The sequence below is a fragment of the Oryctolagus cuniculus genome, chromosome 12 (assembly GCF_964237555.1).
Source record: "Oryctolagus cuniculus chromosome 12, mOryCun1.1, whole genome shotgun sequence".
Taxonomy (NCBI): Eukaryota; Metazoa; Chordata; class Mammalia; order Lagomorpha; family Leporidae; genus Oryctolagus; species Oryctolagus cuniculus.
Genome location: NC_091443.1, coordinates 60,524,439 through 60,541,783, shown reverse-complemented (window position 1 = coordinate 60,541,783; position 17,345 = coordinate 60,524,439). Strand labels below are relative to the sequence as shown.

Genomic DNA, 17,345 nt, shown 5'->3' with positions numbered 1-17,345 from the left:
TGAAGAGTGGGATAGGAGAGGGAGTGGGAGATGGGATGGCTGCAGGTGGGAGGGAGGTTATGGGGGGAAAAGCCACAACAGTGCAAAAGTTTCACTTTGTAAATTTACATTTATTAAATGAAAAAAAAGCTGTATACCAACAAATTGGGAAACCTAGAAGAAATGGATAGATTCCTGGACATATAAAACTAATTGAGGGGGTGGAGCCAAGATGGCGGAATAGTGAGGGCGCACACCGATAGTCTGGGAAAATTTAGTTTAATAAAAGCGGAGTTACGGTAGCCTCAGAAAAAGGATCAGGAAAAAATTGCAGAGGAAACTCTTCCGGAGCTATTCGCTGTGACTCAAAGGACCTACTGGGAGAGCAGGATTGCCCACCACACGGAAGCCGAACTGCGGGAGCCACAGAGTCTAAGCGCCAGTGCGGGAAGGGGAGTCTATGTGACAAAGACACCAGCGGGGAGAGGAGGGACGCCCAGGGCTCCGAGTCCACACATTGGTGCTGGAAGCGGAGGTGAGCTCAGTAACCGGAGATATTGGCGGGGAAACGGCGGACAGAATTTTAGAGGGACGCGGGTTTTGAAGCGGGAAAGTCCAACAGACTGGCTACAGGAGAGAAGGAAAAATAAATAAATAAATAAATAAATAGGTGGGGGCATACTGGTACAGACAAGTTCCACTCTCCGACAACCTTGCAAAGGTGAGCAAGAGACAAAGAGCTAGGATATACATAATAAAAGGGGAGAGTTAAGGCTACAATTCAGTAGCCTAGGCAACCCAGTGGGAGTCCGCAGGAGAAACCAAGCCTGCACAGACTCTTTGGGTAGAAGCCAGCGGAAGCTAAATACCATCCATTCTGCTCAGCCTTGCAGTATTATTTACCTCCTGAACAAAAAATAAAATAAAATAAAATAAAAGAATAAATAAATAAATAGAGATTTACCACGCATAACCTGAGGGTGTCACCTTTGCACACTTGTAACCCTGAAGAACCAAGCAGAGCTCTCAGGCCACACCCATCTCAAGCCTCCAAGGCTCCTCCAACAGCAGGCAGTCCACTTAACACGGACATAGTATAATAAAAAAGAAAACCTCACAGTGAGGGAAACAGAATTAACCATGCCAAGCAATAAACACAGAAATCGAGGAAACAAGATAAACAATGACATTATGATCCCTCCAAATAAACAAAACTCCCCAAGCCAAGATTATGAAGATGATGAGATAGAAGAAATGCAAGATATGGATTTCAAAAAATTTATGATAAGAACATTTAGAAGTTTTCAAAAGCAAATCCTTGAACTACAGAAATCCTTATTGGACAGGATTGAAAATCTCTTTCATGAAAATGAAATTTTAAGGAAGAATCAAAATGAAACTCAGAAACTAGTAGAGCAGGAAAGTGTGATAGTGAAGAGAAATCAAAATGAAATGAAGAGCTCAATAGATCAAATGACAAACACATTAGAGAGCCTTAAAAACAGAATGGGTGAAGCAGAAGAGAGAATATCGGACTTAGAAGACAGAGAACAGGAAAGGATACAGTCAAACCAAAGAAAAGAAGAGGAAATTAGAAATCTAAAAAATATTGTTGGGAATCTACAGGATACTATTTAAAAAACCAACATTCGGGTTCTAGGAGTTCCTGAAGGCATGGAGAGGGAGAAAGGATTAGAAGGCCTTTTTAGTGAGATACTAGCAGAGAACTTTCCGGGTCTGGAGAAGGACAGAGACATACTAGTACAGGAAGCTCATAGAACCCCCAATAAACATGACCAAAAGAGATCCTCACCATGACACGTTGTAATTAAACTCACCACAGTGAAACATAAAGAAAAGATCCTAAAATGTGCAAGAGAGAAACGTCAGATTACTCTCAGAGGATCTCCAATCAGACTCACAGCTGACTTCTCATCAGAAACACTACAGGCTAGGAGGGAATGGCGAGACATAGCACAGGTGCTAAGAGAGAAAAATTGCCAGCCCAGAATATTATATCCTGCTAAGCTCTCATTTGTGAATGAAGGTGAAATAAAGACCTTTCATAGCAAACAGAAATTGAAAAATTTTGTGGCCACTCGTCCAGCCCTGCAAAAGATGCTTAAAGATGTGTTACACACAGAAACACAGAAACATGGTCATCAATATGAAAGAAGGTAAAGGAAGAACTCCTACCAGTAAAAGAGCATGGGAAGCTCAAAGCATATATTAGAACTTATCTTTGGCAAATGGCAGGGCAAAGTCACTATGTATCAATAGTCACATTGAACGTGAATGGCCTGAACTGTCCAGTTAAAAGACATAGACTGGCTGACTGGCTTAAGCAACAACACCCAACTATTTGTTGCCTACAAGAAACACATCTCTCTAACAAAGATGCATGCAGACTGAAAGTGAAAGGTTGGAAAAAGATATTCCATGCCAACAAAAACCAAAAAAAAAAAAAATAGGTGTAGCCATATTAATATCAGACAAAATAAACTTTAATACAAAAACTGTTAAGAGAGACAAAGAGGGGCACTATATAATGATTAAGGGTTCAATTCAACAGGAAGATGTAACTATTATAAATGTATATGCACCTAATTACAGGGCACCGGTCTATTTAAAAAATATGTTAAGGGACTTAAAGGGACACTTAGATTCCAATACAATAGTACTGGGGGACTTCAATACTCCACTCTCAGAAATAGATAGATCATCCAGACAGAAGACCAACAAGGGAACAGCAGGTTTAATCGACACTATTGCCCAAATGGATCTAACAGATATCTACAGAACTTTCAATCCTACATCTAAAGACTTTACATTCTTCTCAGCAGTGCATGGAACCTTCTCTAGGATTGATCACATACTAGGTCATAAAGCAAGTCTCAGCAAATTTAAAAGAATTAGAATCATACCATGCAGCTTCTCAGACACAACGGAATGAAGCTGGAAATTAGCAACTCAGGAAACCCCAGAAAGTATGCAAACACATGGAGACTGAACAACATGCTCCTGAATGAACGCTGGGTCATTCAAGAAATCAAAAGAGAAATCAGAAACTTTCTGGAAGTAAATGAGGATAACAACACAACATATCAAAACTTATGGGATATGGCAAAAGCAGTATTGAGAGGCAAGTTTATAGCAATAGGGGCCTATATCAAGAAATTGGAAAGGCACCAAATAAATGAGCTTTCAGCGCATCTCAAGGACCTAGAAAATTTGTAGCAAACCAGACCCAAATCTAGTAGGAGAAGAGAAATAATTAAAATCAGAGAAGAAATTAACAGGATTGAATTCAAAAAAACATTACAAAAAATCAGCCAAGCGAGAAGCTGGTTTTTTGAAAAAATAAACAAAATTGACACCCCATTGGCCCAACTAACTAAAAAAAGAAGAGAAAAGACCCAAATCAATAAAATCAGAGATGAAAAAGAAAACATAACAACAGACACCACAGAAATAAAAAGAATCATCAGAAATTACTACAAGGACTTGTATGCCAGCAAATAAGAAAATCTATCAGAAATGGATAGATTCCTGGACACATGCAATCTACCTAAATTGAACCATGAAGACATAGAAAACCTAAATAGACCCATAACTGAAACAGAAATTGAAACCGTAATAAAGGCCCTCCCAACAAAGAAAAGCCCAGGACCAGATGGATTCACTGCTGAATTCTACCAGACATTTAAAGAAGAACTGATTCCATTTCTTCTCAAACTATTCAGAACAATCGAAAAAGATGGAATCCTCCCAAATTCTTTCTATGAAGCCAGCATCACCTTAATCCCTAAGCCAGAGAAAGATGCAGCACTGAAAGAAAATTATAGACCAATATCCCTGATGAACATAGATGCAAAAATCCTCAATAAAATTCTCGCCAATAGAATACAACAACACATCAGGAAAATCATCCACCCAGACCAAGTGGGATTTATCCCTGGTATGCAGGGATGGTTCAACATTTGCAAATCAATCAATGTGATTCACCACATTAACAGACTGCAGAAGAAAAACCATATGATTATCTCAATAGATGCAGAGAAAGCATTCGATAAGATTCAACACCCTTTCATGATGAAAACTCTAAGCAAATTGGGTATAGATGGAACATTCTTCAATATAATCAAAGCAATTTATGAAAGGCCCACAGCCAGCATCCTATTGAATGGGGAAAAGTTGGAAGCATTTCCACTGAGATCTGACACCAGACAGGGATGCCCACTCTCACCACTTCTATTTAACATAGTTCTGAAAGTTTTAGCCAGAGCCATCAGACAAGAAAAAGAAATTAAAAGAATACAAATTGAGAGGGCAGAAGTCAAACTATCCGACTTTGCAGATGATATGATTCTTTACTTAGGGGATCCAAAGAACTCTACTAAGCGACTATTGGAACTCATAGAGGAGTTTGGCAAAGTGCCAGGATATAAAATCAATGCACAAAAATCAACAGCCTTTGTATACACAAGCAATGCCATGACTGAGAAAGAACTTCTGCCAGGATATAAAATCAATGCACAAAAATCAACAGCCTTTGTATACACAAGCAATGCCATGACTGAGAAAGAACTTCTAAGATCAATCCCATTCACAATAGCTACAAAAACAATCAAACACCTTGGAATAAACTTAACCAAGGACGTTAAAGATCTCTACGATGAGAATTACAAAATCTTAAAGAAAGAAATAGAAGAGGATACCAAAAAATGGAAAAATCTTCCATGCTCATGGATTGGAAGAATCAATATCATCAAAATGTCCATTCTCCCAAAAGCAATTTATAGATTCAATGCAATCCCAATCAAGATACCAAACACATTCTTCTCAGATCTAGAAAAAATGATGCTGAAATTCATATGGAGGCACAAGAGACCTCGAATAGCTAAAGCAATCTCGTACAACAAAAACAAAGCTGGAGGCATCACAATAGCAGATTTCAGGACATACTACAGGGCAGTTGTAATCAAAACAGCATGGTACTGGTACAGAAACAGATGGATAGACCAATGTAACAGAATAGAAACACCAGAAATCAACCCAAACATCTACAGCCAACTTATATTTGATCAAGGATCTAAAACCAATTCCTGGAGCAAGGACAGTCTATTCAATAAATGGTGCTGGGAAAACTGGATTTCCATGTGCAGAAGCATGAAGCAAGACCCCTACCTTACACCTTACACAAAAATCCACTCAAAGTGGATTAAAGACCTAAATCTATGACCTGACACCATCAAGTTATTAGAGAACATTGGAGAAACCCTCCAAGATATTGGCACAGGCAAAGAATTTCTGGAAAAGACCCAGGAGGCACAGGCAGTCAAAGCCAAAATCAACTATTGGGATTGCATCAAATTGAGAAGTTTCTGTACTGCAAAAGAAACAGTCAGGAGAGTGAAGAGACAACCGACAGAATGGGAAAAAATATTTGCAAACTATGCAACAGATAAAGGGTTAATAACCAGAATCTACAAAGAGATCAAGAAACTCCACAAGATCAAAACAAACAACCCACTTAAGAGATGGGCCAAGGACCTCAATAGACATTTTTCAAAAGAGGAAATCCAAATGGCCAACAGGCACATGAAAAAATGTTCAAGGTCACTAGCAATCAGGGAAATGCAAATCAAAACCACAATGAGGTTTCACCTCACCCCTGTTAGAATGGCTCACATACAGAAATCTACCAACAACAGATGCTGGCGAGGATGTGGAGAAAAAGGGACACTAACCCACTGTTGGTGGGAATGCAAACTGGTCAAGCCACTATGGAAGTCAGTCTGGAGATTCCTCAGAAACCTGAAGATAACCCTACCGTTCGACCCAGCCATCCCACTCCTTGGGATTTACCCAAAGGAATTTAAATTGGCAAACAAAGAAGCGGTCTGCACCCTAATGTTTATTGCAGCACAATTCACAATAGCCAAGACCTGGAACCAACCTAAATGCCCATCAACGGTATACTGGATAAAGAAACTATGGGATATGTACTCTTTAGAATACTATACCGCAGTAAGAAACAACGAAATCCAGTCATTTGCAACAAAATGGAGGAATCTGGAACACATCATGCTGAGTGAAATAAGCCAGTCCCAAAGGGACAAATACCATATGTTCTCCCTGATTGGTGACAACTGACTGAACACCAAAAAGGAAACCTGTTGAAGTGAAATCGACACTATGAGAAACGGTGACTTGATCAGCATAGCCCTGACTGTTAATGAACAACTTAATTCATTATCCCTCTTAGTAGTTTTTTTTGTCTGCTCTACTTAATATGACTAGTTTAATTCTGTAATTAATACACAGTTATTCTTAAGTGTTGAAATTTAACTGAAATGTGATCCCTGTTAAATATAAGAGTGGGAATAAGAGAGGGAAGAGATGTATAATTTGGGACATGCTCAGGCTGACTTGCCCTAAATGGTAGAGTTAGAAACATACCAGGGCACTCCAATTCAATCCCATGAAGGTGGCATGTACCAATGCTATCTCACTATTCCAAGTGATCAATTTCAGTTCACAATTGATCATAATGAAAGGACTAAGAGTCAAAGGGAGCACATAAACAAGTCTAGTACCTGCTAATACTAACCGATAGAATAAATAAAGGGGAGAGTGATCCAACATGGGAAGCGAGATACTCAGCAGACTCATAGAATGGCAGATGTCCTAAACAGCACTCTGGCCTCAGAATCAGCCCCAAAGGCATTCGGATCTGGCTGAAAAGCCCATGAGAGTATTTCAGGCATGGAAAGCCAAGACACTCTGGCAAAAAAAAAAAAAAAAAAAAAAACAAACAAACAAACAAAAACCTAAATGAAAGATCTCTGTGAGTGAGATCCCAGTGGAAAGAACAGGTCTTCAAAGAAGGAGGTACCTTTCTCTGAAGGGAGGAGAGAACCTCCACTTTGACTATGACCTTGTCTAAACAAGATAAGAGTCAGAGAACTCAAGGGGCTGCTATAGCCTTGGAAACTCATGACTGGAGCATGGGGAGATTACTGAGGCCATAAACAAGAGTGTCAATTTGTAAAGTCGACAACAGGAGTCACTGTGCACTTACTCCTCATGTAGGATCTGTCCTTAGCGTGCTGTACATTGAGACTTAATGCTGTAACTAGTACTCAAACAATATATTTCACTTTGTGTTTCTATGGGGGTGCAAACTGTTGAAAGCTTTACTTAATGTACACTAAACTGATCTTCTGTAAAAAAAAAAAAAAAAGAAGAAGAAATTATCAATTCCCAACTTGACTCTCACTGGGATTAAACATGACAATAGGTCTAATCTGATTTCATCATTTTAAAAAATCATCTATTATTTTTCACTTTATGTTTCTGTGTGGGAGCAAACTGTTGAAATCTTTACTTAATGTATGCTAAACTGGGATTTATACCTGGCATGCAAAGATAGTTCAACATTTGCAGATCAATCAATGTGATACATTGTATTATCAAACTAAAGAACAAAAACCATGTGATTATCTCAATAGATGCAGAGAAAGAATTTGATAAAATGCAAGGACCTTTCATGATGAAAACTCTAAGCAAATTGGGTATAGAAAGAACATTCCTCAACACAGTCAAGGAAATTCATTACAAACCCATGGCAAGCATCTATTGAATGGGGAAAAGATGGAAGCATTCCTGCTGAGGTCCAGAACCAGAGAAGGATACCCACTCTCACCATTGCTATTCAATATAGTCCTGGAAGATTTCACAGAGCCATTAGGCAAGAAAAATAATTCAAATGGATAAAAATTGGGAAAGAGGAAGTCAAACTCACTATTTACAGATGACATGATTCTATATATATAAGGGATCAAAAAGACTCTACCAAGGACTTATTAGAAAGCATAGAAGTGTTTGGTAAAGTAGCAGGATATGAAATCAATACACAAAAAACAACAGTCTTTGTATACATGGACAATAAGATCAATCCCATTCAGAATAGCTAAAAAATCAAATACCTTGGAATAAATTTAACCAAGGATATCAAAGATTTCTACAATGATAATTACAAAACATTAAAGACAAAAGTCGAAGAAGATACAAAAAAACGGAAAAATTTTCCATGTTTATGAATTGGAAGAATCAATAACATCCAAATGTCCATTCTTCCAAAAATAATTTACAAATTCAATGCAATACCCATCAAAATACCAAAGAGATTCTTCTCAGATCTTGAAAAAAATGATGCTAAAATTCATATGGAAACGTAGGAGACCTTGAATAGCTAAAGCAATCTTATACAACAAAAACAAAGCCAAAGGCATCATAATACCAGATTTCAAGAAATACTACAAAAAACATATTCAAAACAGCCTGGTACTGGTAGAAAAACAGATAGATCAATACAACAGAATAGAAACATCAGAAATCAATCATAGCATTTTCAACCAACTTATATTTGACCAAGGACCTAAAACCAAGGGAGCAAGGACAGTCTCTTTAGTAAATGGTACTGGGAAAACTGAATTTCCACATACAGAAGTATGAAACAGGACCCCTACCTTACACCTTACACAAAAATGCATTCAAAATGGGTTAAAGACCTAAATCTATGACCTGATACCATCAAATTATTAGAGAGCATTGAGGAATTCCTGCAAGACATTGGCACAGTCAAAGATTTCCTGGAAAAGACCCCAGAGGCACAATAAATAAAAGCCAAAATTAACAAATGGGATTACATCAAATTGAGAAGCTTCTGTACTTCAAATGAAACACTCAGGAAATTGAAGAGGCAACTGACAGATTCAGAGAAATTATTTGTAAACTATGCAACTAATAAGGGATTAATAATCAAAATAAATAAGAAGAGCAAGAAACTCTACAACAAGAAAACACACAACCAAGTTAAGAGATGGGCAAAGGACTTAAACAGACATTTTTCAAAAGAGGAAATCCAAATGGCCAACCAATACATGAAAAAAAATGTTCGGGATCACTAGCCATCAGGGAAATGCAAATCAAAACTACAATGAGATTTTACCATAGCCCAGTTAGAATGGCTTTCATACAGAAATCAACAAACAACAAGTCCTGGAGAGGATATGGGGAAAAAGGTACCCTAGTCCACTGTTGGTGGGTATGTAAACTGGTAAAACCACTATGGAAATCAGTTTGGAGATACCTCAGAAATCTGAATATAATCCTACCATAGGGCCCAGCCATCCCACTCCTGGGAATTTACCCAAGGGAAATGAAATCAGCAAATAAAAGAGTTATCTGCACCACCATGTTTATTGTAGCTTAATTCACAATAGCAAAGACAGGGAATCAATCTAAATGCCTGGCAACTGAAGACTGGATAAATAAATTATGGGCTATGTACTCTTTCAAATATTACACAGTGGTTAGAAAAAAAGAAAAGAAATCTTGAAATTTGCAACAAAATGGATAAATTTGGAAAACATCATACTTAGTGAAATAAGCCAGTCAAAAAGGGACAAATACCATATGTTCTCCCTGATCTGTGATAACCAATAGAGCACCTAAAAGGAAATCTGTAGTAATAAAATTGATACATTTAGAAGCAATAACTTGAAAAGCCCTAGTCTTGACTGTTGAAGAACAGTTTTTTCTCTTCTTCATACTATTTGTTGAACTCTTTACTTAGCATAGAGTTAATAATGTGTATAAAGTCAATGAAAATAGATCTCAATAAAAAATAAGAGGAGGAATGAGAGACGGAGAAATAAGTTTGTAACCATAAAGCTGTATAGTTCTGCATACATTCCTATGGACTTACTTCTAAGGGTTCAGTTTAAAAACTTGCCATGAGATCCCAAATCCCATTTAGCTGGGTGGTAAAAATGCCATCTGAAGTGTTAAAGTGATCATATTGTTTTAAATTGATCATATAGATAGGATTAATTTTTAAAAGGGTCATATAAATAAGATCAAGTCTCTGGTAATGATAATAGGTAGAATTAAAAAGAGAGAATGTTCCAACATGGGACACACTCCACACAGCCAACTCATACAATGGCAATTGCTCTAAATAGCACTCTGACCTCAGAATCAGCACTTAGGGTATTCTAGTTTGGCTGAAAAGCCCATGAGAACATTTTAGGCATGGAAAGCAATGACAATGTGGCCAAAAAAAAGTCCTATTTGGCAGATCTCTGTGAGTGAGACCCTAGTGGAAAGAAGGGGCCATCAAAGAAGGATGCACTTTTCTCTGAAGGGAGGAGAGAACATCTGCTTTGCTTATGGCCTTGTCTAAATACTGACGGAGATTGTGGACTCGAAAGACTTCCATAACCATGGCAGCTCATGTTAAGAACCTTGGGTGATCATTGATGTCATACATATGAGTGTTTTTTGTTAAATTAACAACTGTGCACTAACTCCCCATGCAGGACTTCTGTCCTCAATGAGTTCTATTATGAGAATTAACTATAAAACTTGTTTTCAAACAGGTTTTTTTTTGTGTATGTGTGTGCAAATTGTTGAAATCTTTACTTAGTTTAGAGTTTGTCTTCTTTGTATAAAGCTAATTCAAAGTGAAAATTAATGGAGAATGAGACTGGGAATTAGAGAGGGAGGAGGAGAGGAGCTGGAGAGAGAATGGGGTTGGGACAGCAGGTATGGTGGGAAGATTCACTATATTCCTAAGTTGTACTTATGAAATTTGTACTCATTAAATGAAAGTTTTCTTTGGAAAAAAATGCCTATTCAAGTCCTATGCCCATTTCTTAATTGAATTATTTGTTTTGTTGTTGTTGAGTTTTGAACTATTTATAGATTCTGGAAATTAGTCCTTTATCAGTTTTATAGTTTGCAAATATTTTTCCCATTCTGTCAGTTGCCTCTTCACTTCGTTTAGTGTTTCCTTTGCAGTGCAGAAACTTCTTAGCTTGATTTAATCCCATTTGTCTATTTTTTTTTCTTTTATTGCCTGTGTTTCTTGAGTCTTTTCCAAGAACTCTTTGCCTACGGGAAACTCTCCAAGAGCCTAATTTTTTAAACATTTTTATATTTAAGCCATTTAGGAAGTATTTCACAAAATTAATTAAAAACAATTATAACAAATTCTAGAAGTCACACAGTGATTACAAGTAAAGCAAATGGGGGCAGCATTTCATGGTGTTCATAAGGAGCCATGGAATTGCACAAAAGCAGTTTTTTTTTAATTCACTTTCCAATCAGAAAGTGGCACTTGCAGCTCCAAGACATGTATTGTAACATGGAATAAGTCAGATATATCTCTTTTGTTGTGTGTGCTACTTTTTATATTAAAAGGTAAGGATTACATATTTATATTGATGTTTGGAAGGAGACTGTGTAAGATGCTCAGGCAATTGTAACCCCAGAGAGACCTCAGGTTGAACATTTAGCGATGCTCCAGGGCACCTTCACAAGAGCCAAGGAAGTCAGGTGAGGGAGCACAGTGCCTAGTTTTAATATTGTGATAACAGACTATGCTTTGAGGAAGGTAGGGAGGGAAGAGGTGTGTGCCACCTCTTCCCCAGGCCAAAGGAGTGCACAAAACAGAGAGATTTCTGCCTTGAGGCGAGAGATGAGGGAATTACAATCCCTGCCCCAGACCTGAAACCCAATAGCAACCTCACTTCCCCTGCCTCCAGGCAAGTAACTGCTCATACAGCCATGGAACCTTCCTTAGTCACGTGGACAAGGGACTGCATCCACCAACCCCTCCAGCCTCCAGCAGATATCAGAGCAAGACCCCTACCTCTGGGAGGAAAGTTGGGAACGTGATATTAGGTCTCTGCCTTGAAGCTCAGTGCCAGACCTGCCATGAGACTACAGAGCACATAAAGCCTGAAGGCCTGTATTCCCAGGTACTGCTCCTGATCACAACTTCTGTCTCTGTTTCAGCACCTCATGGAGACATGAACCAAGGTGAGATGAACTTGTTCCAGCCCATGTCGCTGCCAGCATTGCTCATGCCAGTTGCACATCCCAAGACTGTGCCAGGGCTGGTGACTGCGGGATTCGGATTTGACCTATCTTAGTGTTTGCCTGGGCAGCTAAGAAATTGACCCCATCATGCCCCCTCTCAACCTCAGGCAGACTGTGGAGAAAGACTTCAGATGTGGGGATTAGGGTAAGAAATTGAACTTAAGACTTTGCCTGGAAGGTCAGACTGAGAACTTCCACAATGAGACCCAGTGCTATATGAAGGCCAAGGCCTCTATCCCTCAGGCCAGTGCTCACACAGTCTCTAGAGCCAACGCAGCAAAACGTAGAGACCTGCACCATGGTTTGATGGACAAGTATTTCAGCTTGTATCCCACTTGGCCTCTCTCAGACTTGGTATGCATTCTTAAGTTAGTACAGACCCCTATAGTTGTGAAACTGCTGCAACCCAGTTTAGTGTTAGGCTAGGCAACCAAGGGACTGCCTTTACCACCCTTATCTTACATGGCAAACAGCAAGGAGCTGTTTGCCACTGGGTGGGTAGCATAGAACTGCAAGTAGGCTATCACTGGACAGATACTAATGATCCGTATCCCAGACCAGTGGATATGAAAGGATCCATTATACCTGTCCAGCCCAAGTGGAGAACTGTGGCCCAGGCAGTTGGACTAATATGCCAGCCAGTATTACCTGTTGTTGGTTGCAGCATCTTTTTGCTTCAAGTCTACCTCAACATCAGGTAGACAATAGAAAATGGTCCGGTACCATATTCTACTGGTTTTGGCAGGCTATGATCTCTGGATGTGAACCAGATTGTGGCATTAGTAGCCTTAGAAATGCTCTCTCTATTCCTATTTTAACCCCAGGCAGCATAACACAGACAGGGTAATTGTCTGCTTAGAGAAATAAAAGGTAGGTAAATTCTAAGACATTGCATAGAAACCAAGGACTGGCATGGTGGTGACTAATAAACCTCTGCTGGGTGTTCAGCAGATGCTACCATGCCAACATAGGTATTCAGGCAACACCTCCATGTGTCCAGGCCAGTGCCAGCACAGTAGACTTAGGGCTGGACACATCATGATCCCAGCCCCTGCTTCTGAGACCCACGTTACCCCATTGGCACTGAGAAGAGTGATCCGTATCTCCCCCTGCCATTGCCATCAATTGTCATAGAAGAAATTATATTAAAAACTACAGAGGCAGTGCCATGGTGCAGTAGGTTAATCCTCTGCCTGCTTTACCGGCATCCCATATGGGCACTGGTTCTAGTCTCAGCTGCCCCTCTTCCAGTTTAGCTCTTTGCTATGGCCTGGGAAAGAAGTGAAAGATGGCCCAAGTGCTTGAGCCCCTGCACCCGCATAGGAGACCAGGAAAAAACACCTGGCTCCTAGCTTTAGATTGGTGTAGCCATCTTGGGAGTGAACCAACAGAAGGAAGACCTTTATGTCTCTCCCTCTTGCTGTTTTTAACTCTACCTCTCAAATAAATAAATAAAATCTTTAAAAAAAACTATAAAACCACACCAAACTGAGAAAAAAGCAAAAATAGCCCACTAACCAATACCTGAACATATATCTTCTGGAAAAAGCTTTTTGTTTTACCATTAGGAAATAGAACCAAGGAAAAAACTCAGAGAATAGAAACAGATCCATAGCTGATTCTGACTTATGACATCTCTCAAACAATTATTTTAATTGTGTTAACTTGCCAAAGAAAATAAATAGTAAATTTAGAGGTGTTTATCAGAGAACAGATACAAATTTCTATATGGATTTATGCTTATTTTTTCTCTTGAGCAAGTGCCCTGGAATATAATGGCTAGATTATTTGGTAGGTGAGGATAACTAACATTTTAACACTATTGAATCTTCCGATCCATATATTTACATTTAAAAGTTTCTCTGAGCCAGGTTTGGTAGGTTATGGTTTATAGAGCTTGCTCATCTTTTGTCAGATTTATTCTTCAGCATTTCAGATTTTTGATGTTCTTGTTAATATTTTTAAATTTAAATCTCCAGTTACACATTGCTAGTAAATTAAAATACAAATAATTTTGTATGTTAATTTTGTATCTTTCACCTTGCTAAACATGTTTAATAGTTCTACTACCTTTTTGTAGATTCCATCATTCTATATAGATACAGTGTCATCATGAATAAAGACCATAATATGTCTTTATTTTCATGTTGATATTGATTATTTCCTTTGAGTACTGTATTACACTTACTAGAAATTCCAATATAATAACAAATAGATGTAGTGGCCAGAGATGTCATTGCCTGCTTTTAATAGCAATCAGCCTTTCACCATTAACTTTGCTATTAGCAGTAGGTGTTTCATGGGTATTTTTTATCAAGTTAAATTCCACTTATTTTCTCATTTTCTGTGAGTCTTTTTTGGGCCTAGCTATTGGCTTTTGTAGGATAACTTTCTGAAGTTAAGATCATTATATCAGGCCAGTATTGTGGCCTAATGGCTAAAACCTCTGTCTGCGACATCAGCCTCCATACGGGTGCCAGTTTGAGTACAGGTTGTTCCACTTCCAATCCAAGTCCCTGCAAATGGCTTAAGAAAACAGTGGAGGATGGCCAAAGTGCTTGGGCCCCTACACCCACATGGGAGACCCAGAAGAAGCTCCTGGCTACTGGCTTCTGTCAGGCCCAGACCTAGGCCATGGCGGATATTTAGCTAATGAACTCATAGATGGAAGATGGATCTCTCTCCCTCTCTCTGTCTCTCTCTCTCTCCTCATCCATGTCACTGTAACCCTTTCAAGTAAATGAATAAATCTTTTTTTAAACATTATCATATAATTTTTCCTTTTTAATTTGCTAATATAGTGAACTACATTGATTTTTCAAATGCTAAACCTTGCTTCCCTTAAAATTAACCTCATGTGATCTTTATGTTGTATCTCTTTTACATATTATTGAATTCGATTTTGTTCCTTTTTTATTTTTACACCTATGGTCATGAGAGATACTAATCTACGCTCTCCATTTCTGGTAATACATTTTTAAATTATTTATTTGATTGAAAGATAGAGAGCAAGAGAGACATAGGAAGAGAGAGAGAGGTGTCTTCTGCTGCTTCATTTCCCAAATGCACAATGGTTGAAGCTGCTTTGGACTGCGCCAAAGCCTGATGCTGGGAACTTCATCCTGATTTCCCATGATTTTGATCTCAGAGTATTTTGCAATATCTGTAGATATTTTTTGACTATCACAACTGGGGAAAAGGGAATTCTATAGGCATTTGGTAAGTAGAGGCTAGAAATACTGTTAAAACTCTATAGGAGAACCCCATAGTCAGAAATTATCTGGCTCAAAATATTGATAGTGCCAAGTTCTAGAAAACTTGATTTAATAGATATAACACATTATTCACATTATGTATTGGTACTCAAGTGAACATTAGTATTTTGTGTCTTTTGAAAAATTGGTCCATTTCATGAACATTGTCAGATTTATTGTAATAAAATTATTCATAATAGTCTGTATTTCCATGTGACACCTGTAGAATCCATGGTTATATCATCTATGTCTTTAACCACTTTTAAAATTATTGTATTTCTCCATTTTAATTCCTTTGACATTGGCATATGTCTTATAATCATTAAGTTATCATAGTTTAAATGACAATAGTTTCTTTTTCTTTCAAAGTGGTACATAAACTAATGGTTTAATTTATAGTTCATTGAATTTTAAGTTTAATAAAATAAAAAGTCATCATCATGAGGAGTCAAAAAAATATATATTACTAGGTGTAGAATTATTCTATCAATCAAAGGCATGTACCTTAAAACAATATAATAGCATTTTGTTTATTTTAGCCAACTTAATAACTAAGCATAACAGAACTATGAAGAACCTGGCATTCTTATACATAGCTAGAAGCATTCTCATTGGTTTAACACTTTTGGAGACACATAGTGATGATTGCATTTATTAAGATTTACTTTATATCAAGTTTTAACATATTATTAATTCTTTCAAAAATATTAACTAGTAAGTGGTATTATCTGATAATACAATCAGACACAGAGTCTGTAAGAGATTAAATTGTATGGCTAAAACCACCTCAATAGGTGAGTTAAGTTTTGTATCTAGGTGTACAGCTCTAAAGCTTACATTCCTTTATCTTATTAATGTTACCACTTTTTGAACCAATAAATTCCCTTTTGAGAATTTGCTGAAAATATGTGTATATTTTAAAGCTACAATCATAGAGATATTTAAAATAGCATAAGATATAATGACAATATTGTAAATAATTTATTGGCATTTCTATAATATATATAAATCTTGATATATGCAGTTAATGAGATGTTAGCCAGCAATCCTTTTTTAAAAGATTTATTTATTTATTTGAAAGGCTGAGTTACAGAGAGGAGGGGAGAGACAGAGATCTTCCATCTGCTGGTTCATTACTCAGGTGGCCAGGCTGGAGCAAGAGCCACAAGCTGCTTTGGGGTGTTTCACGTGGATGCAGGGCCCAAGGACTTGGGCCATCTTCCTCTGTTTCCACAGGAGGGTTCACAGGGAGCTTAATGGGAAGTGCAGCAGCCAGGACTCGAACTGTTACCCATGTGGGATGCTGACACTGCATGCAGTAGCTTTACCTGCTATGCCACAGCACTGGCCCCAGCCAGCAATCTCTGTAGACTAATAAATATGGAGAAGTTTTAAAACTTAATATTCAATAGGAGCTCAGTGTATAAAATTGTATGAACAGTATTTTAGGAAAATATACAACATATGTTTATGAAAATTATGAGAAAATATAATTATAATAGTTATCACTTTAGGGAATGAGTTGTAAATGATGTTTTTGTCTATTGTCCCAACTCTTGAATGTTATTTTATTACTTTTATAGTGATCTTTTTAAAAATAAGCATGGTAAAAAACAATTGACAAAAGTCTCAAAGAGAATCATAAGTAAGGGTTGTAGGCTTTGACACAGGTCACCAATAACAACTGTGATCACGGTCACATGGAACAGATTCATAGAAGAGCCTTCAACATGACCTTGAAAAACAGAAAGAATTTAAATAGATAGATACTTTTGCCAAATCAAATCTCTGAAGTGATGTCAAACATCATGTCAATTTAAAAAAATTTGTAAATATTAAAAAAAAAGGAGCAGGTGTTTAAGTATCAAATAATTCACCAGAGACCTTTGCCCCTCTGTCTGATGGAAATAGTGCTGGTCTGAGGGTTTTCGATGAGGCAGTGGAGAAGGAATGATGTCTCAATTCATTGTTTCGAAAGATTTAAATTTTCCCATCCATCCCTTCTGGCTCTCCCTCTAGCTTTTTCTTCCCCATCTCCTGTAGGAGGTAAGGGCATGTGGTGTTAAGTGGTCCTAAGAGGGTACATGAAGGAAGAAAATGTTATTAGAAGAAGGCCAACTAAAAGCTATGCTTTAGTTCTATTAATCTTCAAAGCCTATT

The 17,345-nt window shown here is 37.8% G+C and overlaps 1 long non-coding RNA gene across 2 annotated transcripts in view; it reads left to right on the top strand.

Annotated features, from left to right (window-relative positions):
• LOC138844545 (uncharacterized) overlaps positions 1–17,345 on the top strand; it is a 448,524-nt gene that overhangs the window by 329,775 nt on the left and 101,404 nt on the right. Inside the window, exon 6 of one of the 2 annotated variants that reach the window (XR_011380478.1) lies at positions 11,848–11,871. The exons of the other annotated variant lie outside the window; for it this stretch is intronic. This is a non-coding gene — a long non-coding RNA (uncharacterized lncRNA). The remainder of the gene's footprint in view (positions 1–11,847; positions 11,872–17,345) is intronic. 2 annotated transcript variants of the gene reach the window in all.